Here is a 10,032-nt window from a genome sequence, read left to right as displayed (position 1 = left end):
ACTGGAAACTTTGACTACTTCTGTGGCTAGGCCATGGGTCCAACTTAACTCAACTTCACCTTTTTCATTCATCCAACATATTTTCCTATTACCTGCTATCAAATGGGTTCGTGACAATTTTTTTTTCTGTTTCAGCTTTTCGGCAACTACCATGGAGCATAATTATTATGTTTACTAATGTTTTTATATTGTAACTTTTCACCCAACTACCACAGACTATTTGTATTCCATAAAAATGTAAACAAGGGAATAAATTCTAAGCAACTAACATCTATTCCTACACGATTATGCAAACCTCAAAATATGTAAGAGAACATGTAAATAAGCATAACATGAAATCACAATGGCTCAAACTACTAATGCAAACCTCATGAAATCACCAAGTGATTAATGATTTCACATTATGGGATGTGGTTGCTCACAAATCCAGTAGCATAACAATGAGGTAGATAGTAGATTGTGGAAATGAGGAGAGGGCTCTCCTTTTATAGGAAATGAGATGCAATGGATGATTGAGATTCAATGCAAGATGAATGGCTAGGATCGATGAGGTGTTAATGAGGTGGAGGCCAAGTATACTCCACATGGATTAGGGTTTTGACCAGTTCAAAGGGGGAAATATGCTCACACATGTGTGAGCAACCTTTTATGGTGACATGATCACATGTGTGAGACACCTTGATTCTCATGCAAGAGGACAAGTGTGCAAGAGGTGTGAGAAGGCATGGCTTCTCACACATGTGTGAGACAACTTGATTCTCATGCAAGAGGACAAGTGTACAAGAGGCATGGAAGACATGAGGGATGAGGAAAGTGTGAACATCCCTCACACATGTGTGAGGATTCCTCACACATGTGTGAGCACACACTTAGGATTAAAATGTGATTAGCTAGGTGATTATGCAAAGAAAGCATGATTAAGGAAGTGGGTAGGTTTAGAATGATGGGTTAGGTAGGCTAGTGAGGTTAGGTGAGGGTTAAAGGTAGGAGCCATGTGCTCAAATAAAATTAAATGTAATATTTAATTTCAAGGGGGATTAGGAAAGGGATTAATTAAGTAAATGAAGTACTTAATTAAAGTGAATGGGTTAGGATGTAAGTGGGAAGGCTAGGATTTTAAATAGACCTTAGTTTATTTAAATCAAGGAAAGGCAAACATGATTAAATAAATGTAAAATTTATTTAATTAAGGGTAGGGTAATTAAATAGATAATATTTATTTAATTGGTCATGAAACAGGATTTGGACAATTTTAGGTGTCTACACTATTATTATTGGATGCAACTATCCTCCCTACAAATCATCCCATCGTACTGTAATCATATAGAGAAAACCACCATACATACATAAAAAAGGATAATAATTGTACAAGTAAAAACTACCATACATACATTAAAAAGTTGTGGTCATCTGTCAATTAAAGTCCATGTCTTGCATCCTTGTGTTCATTTTGTGTTTGGGTCTAGAAACTTTTTTAGTAAATGAATAGGTCATTTGGTAGTTTTTGATTGATTAGGTAGTAGTACTAATGCAAAGAAATGGATTAACGGTGGAATTGTCACCATGGACCCTTTTCATATGAATTATTACCAAAAACTTTTTGTCATTCGATACAGTTTCATGGGCACAATGTTACATGAAATTTGATAACTACAAAACCTTCATCACATTAGCCATTACTATTACTTTAGTGAAGAGTGAACCATTTAAAGTGATTTAATCATATCATTTGTGAGTTGTCACCATGTTATTTGATATTTCACATGTGAACCCCAATTCAAATGATTGTTGCATCGTAAGACTGCATCGATAGAAGTGTTATTTTGTCATTCAACTTATCCTTTCAATTAGCCAATTTTGAGTCCCATGCTTTAACGGTAGAGTTATGATTGTGTAATTGCGACACTTGACAATTAAACTTTAAGTGAATTGGTGAATGTACAAGTAACTGTATTTTGCATTGTCGCTACCTTGTACAAGTCACATTAACTGAAGCACTAAAGGCGCAAACATTGTAACCCTTATTCGACAAAACATTGGTGGGTTCATAAAAACATGTTGGATTTAGCTTTATTGTTATATTTTTAAGGGTGAATGGCATAAATCACCTGGACATTGTGGTTAGAAATCATGTTAGCATTGGCCACACTAATTCCACCAAACATTCAACGAATGTTATGAAACCCTACCTTGACTTCTCTATATATTTCTTTGATGCCCCACCTCACTTGAACCATCAAATAAGTATTGGAATCCATCATTCGACATTTCATTTAACCATTAATGAGATTTTTTTTGCACAGACATGCAGGAAACCTCAATCGATAGAAATGTTGTTTCTTTGTTCAATGTTTCATATACCTCTATAGTTACAATGATTAGGCTTCATGAGTTGGGATACACTATAGTGATCACAGTATGGTCAAAAGAGATTTTGGGCACTACATTGCTATAGAATATAACAAACTCTTCTATCGCTATACAAAGAAACTGCAAAAACAATATAGAGATCAGTGATAAAGGAGGCTTATTTCTATAATGTATAGTGATCATTGACAAACAAAAAGCAAATATAATCATTACAATGATGAATGTTAAAGATTTTGTATTGCTATAAGTCATGACAATGAGTATTTTTTGTGATATAAAAGGAGATATCAACAACACATAACTATTTCATCCATATTTTCATTATGTACTTGGATACATTTATACAATATGTATTGAACATTTTCAAGAAGCTTCAATTTTATTGAAAATGCATTATAGTTTCATCCATAATTGGATATTGTTATCGGGCAATTAGGTTAGGGTTAGTATTGTAGTCAATTTTTTTGGTCATTATGAGTATTATCAAAACCGCATTATAGTTTCATCCATATTTTGATATTGTTAACGAGTCATAATATTGAAACTGCATAATAATTTCATCCATATTTTCATTATGTAATCTGATACATTTATACGCATAACAGTTTCATCCAAACCCTACCTTGACTTCTTTGTATATTTCTTTGATGCCCTGCCTCACTCAAACCATCAAATAAGCATTGGAATCTATCATTCAACATTTCATTTAACCGTTAATGAGATTAATTTCACACAGGCGTGTCAAAAAATTCAATTGATAGAAATGTTGTTTCTTTGTTCGATGTTTCATATACTGCTATAGTTACAACGATTAGGCTTCATGACTCGGGATACACTATAGTGATCGCAGTATGGTCAAAAGAGATTTTGGGTACTATGTCACTATAGAATATAACAAACACTTTTATCACTATATGGAGAAGGCCTAATCTTGACATAGTGATGAGCGATGAGGAAAGTATATCGCTATGACATATAGTGATCCCTTTTATCACTATGCGAAGAAATTGCAAAAATAATATAGCGATCAGTGATAAAGGAGGCTTATCATTATAACATATGACAATCATTGAGAAACGAAAAATAAATATAATCATTACAACAATAAGAGATAGAGATGTTGTATCACTATAAGTCATGATGATGAGTATTTTTAGTGATAAAAAAGGAGATATCAAAAATGCATAACAATTTCATCCATAATTGGATATTGTTATTAGGAAGTTAGGTTAGGGTTTGTGTTGTTGTCATACAAATTTTATAGACTTTTTGACATGCTTTTCTCTGTTCGATCTAAGTCTAAGGGATGGAGCAAATGAAAATAGGGAATAATGGTGGAGTATGCATTTTAATTAACCATGCAAGTAGTATAAGTTTCTCCATGTAGTGCCTCTAGATTTGGATTCAAAATGTTATTATATGATTGCATTTCACGAAAGCTGGCAATTTGAGGTCGATGTAGATGATGCTGTCAAAAGTGTTGATCATAGTGAGGTATATAAAAATGGCTCCAATTATAGTGTTGATGGTAGGGGGCATGCAAAGATGTTATAAAATTTTCTTTGTTTCTTGGGATTTTGCCTTAATTTTGTCATTGCATTTTGAATGAAAAAAATTCTAAAAATATTTATAAATTCAAATATTTCTCTTGATCTTGTATTCAAGTCAAAGTTTTTAGATAAGATTTTATTATACCAGGAATTGATGATCAATTAATATAAATTTCTTGCACAAATCTTATAATTAATTATTTAAGGTTCTTAAAAATAAAACAATTTCAATAGAATTGTTTTAAAAAATAAAATGATTGCAACACCCATTTTGTATCAAGATTAGTCCAGTCAAAATTTATTCATATAAATGATACAAAATATTCAATTAATACAATCTATTGGGTACAAAACGTTGGTAATGAATGATATCAATAATTATCATTGATAATTTATGGGCATTTTTTAGAAATATATATTTCTATTTTTATTTAGTAATTTAAATTTAGAAAGACTAAAAATATTTCTAAAACATGTAAAAAAGGCTTCTATTAAAGTCTATTTTTATTTTTAAAACTATTTATGGGTCAATAATAATTCTTTAATATAAATATTAAGATATAAATATTTTTTAAATATATAAAAAAATATTAAAATATTATACACATAAAATTATGGGAATTAGAATAATGGTAAATTTATAGAAATTAAAATTCTTTGAATTAGAGAAATCAAGCAATATGATTGTGCTTTAGATTCTCAACAGGATTGGCAAGTAATAGAAACATACTAGAGAAGAACAAGGCATGAACTATGAGAAGGGCTTTAATTGCTGTCATGTCTTATTTTACAGTTACAATAGCTACATAATAAGAAAATCATTGTATTTTTATTTAATTAGTCGCAGGCTTGTGTATACCTAGAAACCTAACCTATCAGAAGCACGCATAAACAAGCAAACGTTAGTTGTACACTTCTATCAAAGATTCAAATTAAATCAAAATACAACTAATTATATACTTGAGTTTTATAACTTGATGCAACCAAAAAGAAAGAGTCCTCATGCAACCTCAAAGAAGCTCAACAAGGGCACCCACAAGAGGCCTTGTCGGTGTGCTCAATAGTGAGGGATGTGGATGTGCTCTCCCAAACAAAACTATTGAATGAATCCCAAGATGATTTTAAATGAAATGCAAGATGTATGAAGCTAACTAGATGTGAAGATAAGGCTTCAAACAATGGTTATGGATGCAACCATGCTCAAAACATTCAAAGATAGTGACTATGGATGCAAGAAAATAAACTAAGTTAACCAAGCAAATGAAATGAAACTAGCAACTACCAAAGGTTAGTAACAATGAATGAAATTAATTAGAGCTTTAGAGAAATACCAGCATGATAACAATGCCAATGAGGGAGATGAAGAATCCTTGAGACAAGGGCTCTATTAATAGGTTTGAGAGAGTCCTTGAGGAGGTGGCATCTATGTGGCATCCACAAAGGTACCACAAGGGAGACACATGGGCTAAGGGGACAAGTCATTCAGAGGTCAACATAAGCCTTTTTGGTGATAGATATGGCTCAAGGTTTGCTCACACATGTGTGAACAACCTTGGAGAAAGGAAAGGTGGACAAGTGTGTAAGAGTGTAAGAGGCTTTTGGATAAATTAATAAAAGGGAGGCTTTCTCAAATTTTGAGTTGTTCACACATGTGTGAGCAAACACTTAGGAGCTAAAGGGTGTTTAGAAAGGTGCTTAGGATATTAAAGTGGGATTAACTAGTGGGTAGGCTTAGAAGGATGAGAGTGATGGGTGGTAGACTAGGTTTTAGGTGGGATTAAGATTAAATCAAACATGATTTAATTTAATCATATGATTAGAGAATTTAATAAAGTAGAGGGAAATTAAATAAATTAGAATTTATTTAAAGGGGATTTATGGAGCACTATGCATTAAATAAATTTAACACATTAGGGGGAGGTACTCAAATTAAATTTAAATGCATTAGGGAAGTGAACCTATTTAATTAAATAAGTTTAATTAAATAAGTAGAAAAATATAAAAAATATAATTAATTAATAAATAATCAATTATAGTATCAAGGGAAATATTAATAAATTAATATAGTGTTTTGGGACAATTTTAAGCGTCTACATTTTTCCTCTCTTTGATGTGATGTCAGGATGACATTATATCAAAGAAAAGAAAATATAGGTTGCGCCAAAGAGAAGAGTCCTAGGATTTGCATCATAACAACAACGAGGGAGGAGGGTGTCCCCTCGAGGAAATGGGGTGAAAAAGGAATATATTTTGCCCCATTTTCTCAAAAATAGAAAAGTGAAGGAAAAGGGAAGGATAAAAGTCTTAAAGAAGGCCTTGCATGACTTGTCGGTAAGCTCGAAATGAAGCAAGGTGAATTAGATAATGATTTAACTAAATAATGAATCTAAATGCATATTAACTATATGATATTGAGGGATTCCCTTGTGTTCATATGGGAGAGCACACCCTAGTTTGTTATTGCAAGAGTATTTATGCATCATATGCTATAGTAGCATAGATGGCAAGGTTCCTTTGCATGGAATAGACTCTTAAAACATAATATAGATTTCATAGCTATGATAGAAAAAATGACAAATAAACACTAGAGAGGTCTGGGCACACCCAAAGTCTTTTTAGGGATTTTGGTGAAAAGTGTGCTAATCTGTTGCCCCTAGTGAGTAATGCATAACCATAATTTGAAACTGATATAGATGTGTTAAAGAATCATGAAAAAAAATCATATCACAAAATGACCTATGCAATCAAGTTAAGCAGTCCAAATGATACCAAGATATTGAAGATTAGGGCACACTTAGAGAGGCTATCGCTGACACACAAAGATAAAATCAACAAAATACCTTATGACCAAGTAGTCATTCAGTCCATAGTATTTTCCATAAACTTTATTTTGATGGTGAATCTGTTAAGCCTGTGTACGAAGGATGCATCTTGTAAGGTGAAAATTGATTGTTTGATTGAATTGTATTGAAATGCTTGTGATTGTTTGCTAGCAATTGTGTGAAAGGAACACGGTTCTCAAATCATTTAGTCTTAGTGTGAATTTTTGTAAGTTTTTTTGCAATCACTATTTTGATAAGATCAGTTTGAGGGGTTGAAGCTCAATGTCATGAGATTAGATGATGAATAAAAGAATTTGGACAAGATGGTGGATGGAGGAAGAACATGATTGAATTAGCAAAATGATGGTGATAAGTTTGGGTTAGAAAAAATAAAATTAGATAGGATGGAAATTGATTTGTATGAAATGATTGGGAGAAGGGAATGTGATTAGATTAGAGGATAAATGAGTTGATTGAATTGAATTAGAAGAAGTATAAATTGATGGAAGGTGGAAATATTAGAACCAATGACAAGGGAGAACCAAGGAATGTTAATGGATGAAATGAAAGGTGAAAGAGTATGGGGGACCAAAGGATATGGTATCGGACAATTGGGAGCCAAGGAACATGTTTCAAAGGAGTTAAAATACCTCATACCAAAGATAGGAAAATGGAAGGAAATATGGTGGGAAAGGATGCATGAACATGGAAAGATGGTGTGAAGGTTGTTGTATGAAGGAAGGGGAGGCATGTGTGTTTCCAAAGCATGTATTAATATTTTGTTGTTGTGCCTCTAGTATTGATCACGAGCATAGGATTGAAAGTAGAATGAATAGGGGATATGGGAGGGAGGTTATGAAATAAGGATACTAATATGAATAATATGGATGAAATGTGGTACACAAAATGGATGAAATGGATGGGATAACCAAGACCAAGGACATATGAAAGAAGGATGGATGTATGTAGGAGTATGGATGGAGGATGGAGGATAGAGGAAAGGAAGATTCCAAGGACTATGGGATGCAAGATATTGATAAGATGTCAAGATTAAACATGTGAACGAATGGGGGAGTATGTAGGATAGTGTGTGGATAATGTGCAAGGGATATGTTGAGTGAGCATGGAGGGATGAAAGCAATAGTATAGTCAAGATCAAGGATGGAAAAGGATGATGAATGGTAGATAGGAATATGGAAGATATATAAAGTAGTGTGGTATGGATGGAGCTTGCCCCTAGTGTAGAGTGCAAGTGGAAGAGAAAAAATGAATGGATGGATAAGTGGACTTGGAAGACATTAGATACATGATAAAAAACCAAAGAGAGGACTCAAGCATCTAAATACATGGATGGTATCCCTTGATATTTATTTCTCTTTGTTTGTTTTAGATTACAGTAAAAGAAATTTTTGAAGGGACTCGAAAGCCTTTACAAAAAACTAAAGATAAACATTAAGCACTACCAAGTTTTTCAAGGACCTAAAACCTAAAGTTTTAAACAAAGAACCCAGGTTTTACAGGGACCTAAAATCAGAAGTTTAAACCATAAAAAAAACCAAGTTTTACAAGGACCTGGAACCTAAAGTTTTAAACAAGCTGGAAAATAGAAAGCAAAAATGTAGTAAAACCACCTGGACCAGTACCCAACACACCTGCTCCAAAACTAGGGGCTACAATACTTTGATGATATTTGCCACCTCTTTACCTACTTCTATAGTACTCTAGATAATGTCCACCAAAGCTAAAATAGGAGCCTCACGAGCCTCAGTGGCCTTTTTCCTCGTTCTCTACCTAGTTCTCTTACTAGGACCACCTAGACTCCCCAATCCCATATTACCAGGAGACATTATCTCCTCATTACTCTTCTTACCCAGAATAGCTGCCACAGCACACAGACTATATGTGACCTGTTACATTCTTTGACCACTTTCCTTAATAAGGTAACAAAGCTCCTACTCATATTCTTTGAGCTTTTTAGGAATGTTACCAATTTGTACTTCCATCTGAGCTCTTATAGTGCATTTGTAGTCTAGCTCTTTATGCATAACCCCCATTTTCTTCTTGAGAACCATTATTTCATTGTAAAGCCAAGAATCACCTTGGAGGAAAGTCTCCTCTTTAAGCTTAGTAGTGTGAAGAAAGGATAATTTAGCCTCATGAGAATCTTCCCTACCATCATCAACAACCCTAATCTCAAAGTCAATGGCAATAGTAGCATATTTATCTAGATATCAGAATTGATATCGTGCTTCTCCATCCTCTCCTCCTTTTGTTCTTTACTTAGGCTATTTTCCTTAGCAACAAGATCATTATCTTCTATATCCTTACCAGTTTCCTCCTCCATTTTCTCCTCGCTATCATTCCTCTTTGGGTTGGGTAGGGTGAATACTATGTTTCTCTTCATCCTCCTCGAGGGCTTCTGAACCAACATTAGAATCAATGATTCTATCCTTGCTACCCTCCATATTATCTTTACTAGTTGACACCCCTTTAATCCCAGAGTAACCATCCAAATTGGAACTAAGTTCCCTCATTTTTATCTTATCATCATTGTCAGAATCTTCAAATTCTGTGATATTCTCTAGGGATAACTTTAAGAAACCCCTCCTGAAAAAATGCCTAAAATGTTGGCGAATCCAACAGTTTGTGGGTAGGAAAATTTTAATGTTGAGGGCGATTTTTTTGTTCCATATAGGGAAATAAAATATTATATGTTGGCGATTTTTTTCTTGCCCTAGCAAAAATTATTTTAAATGTGGCAAATTAATGTTTTTTCTTGCTGATAGATAAATAAATGATGGCTATTTTTCCCCTTGCCAAAAATGAATTAATAATGTCAGAGGTGAATTACTAGTTTTGTAAGAAAATGAATAATAATGGTCTTGGCTAATCTTTAGTGGTAAATCGAAAAATTATTTAATCTAAAAGCAAAATTTGCACATGTAATGGCTACTGACTATACTGACCATTGAGTAGTCACTTGAGGTTTCAACTTTTGTACTGTCTTAGGTCTATTATTAATAATGTAGTAACATCGTTACATCTATGTCACTATTACCAAGTTGGCTACCATCACTTTTGTATTGTTAATAGTAAATACAATAGTTTTATTGACCATTGATTAATTAGGAATCAACAACAAAAGATGCATTTTAGGGCCACTCACTCGAAAAGACCTAGAGTCGCACAAAATTCTCTGGAATGGAGACACATGGAAAGGTTTGCACAAAAATCATTACTCAATGTTAAGCACTATTGACTATCTGACATTAATGTCAATACATTTTGGC

Source organism: Cupressus sempervirens, chromosome 3, assembly GCF_028749045.1.
Source record: "Cupressus sempervirens isolate cs-2001-9-10 chromosome 3, ASM2874904v1, whole genome shotgun sequence".
Taxonomy (NCBI): Eukaryota; Viridiplantae; Streptophyta; class Pinopsida; order Cupressales; family Cupressaceae; genus Cupressus; species Cupressus sempervirens.
Note: the sequence above shows the minus strand (reverse complement) of the source record.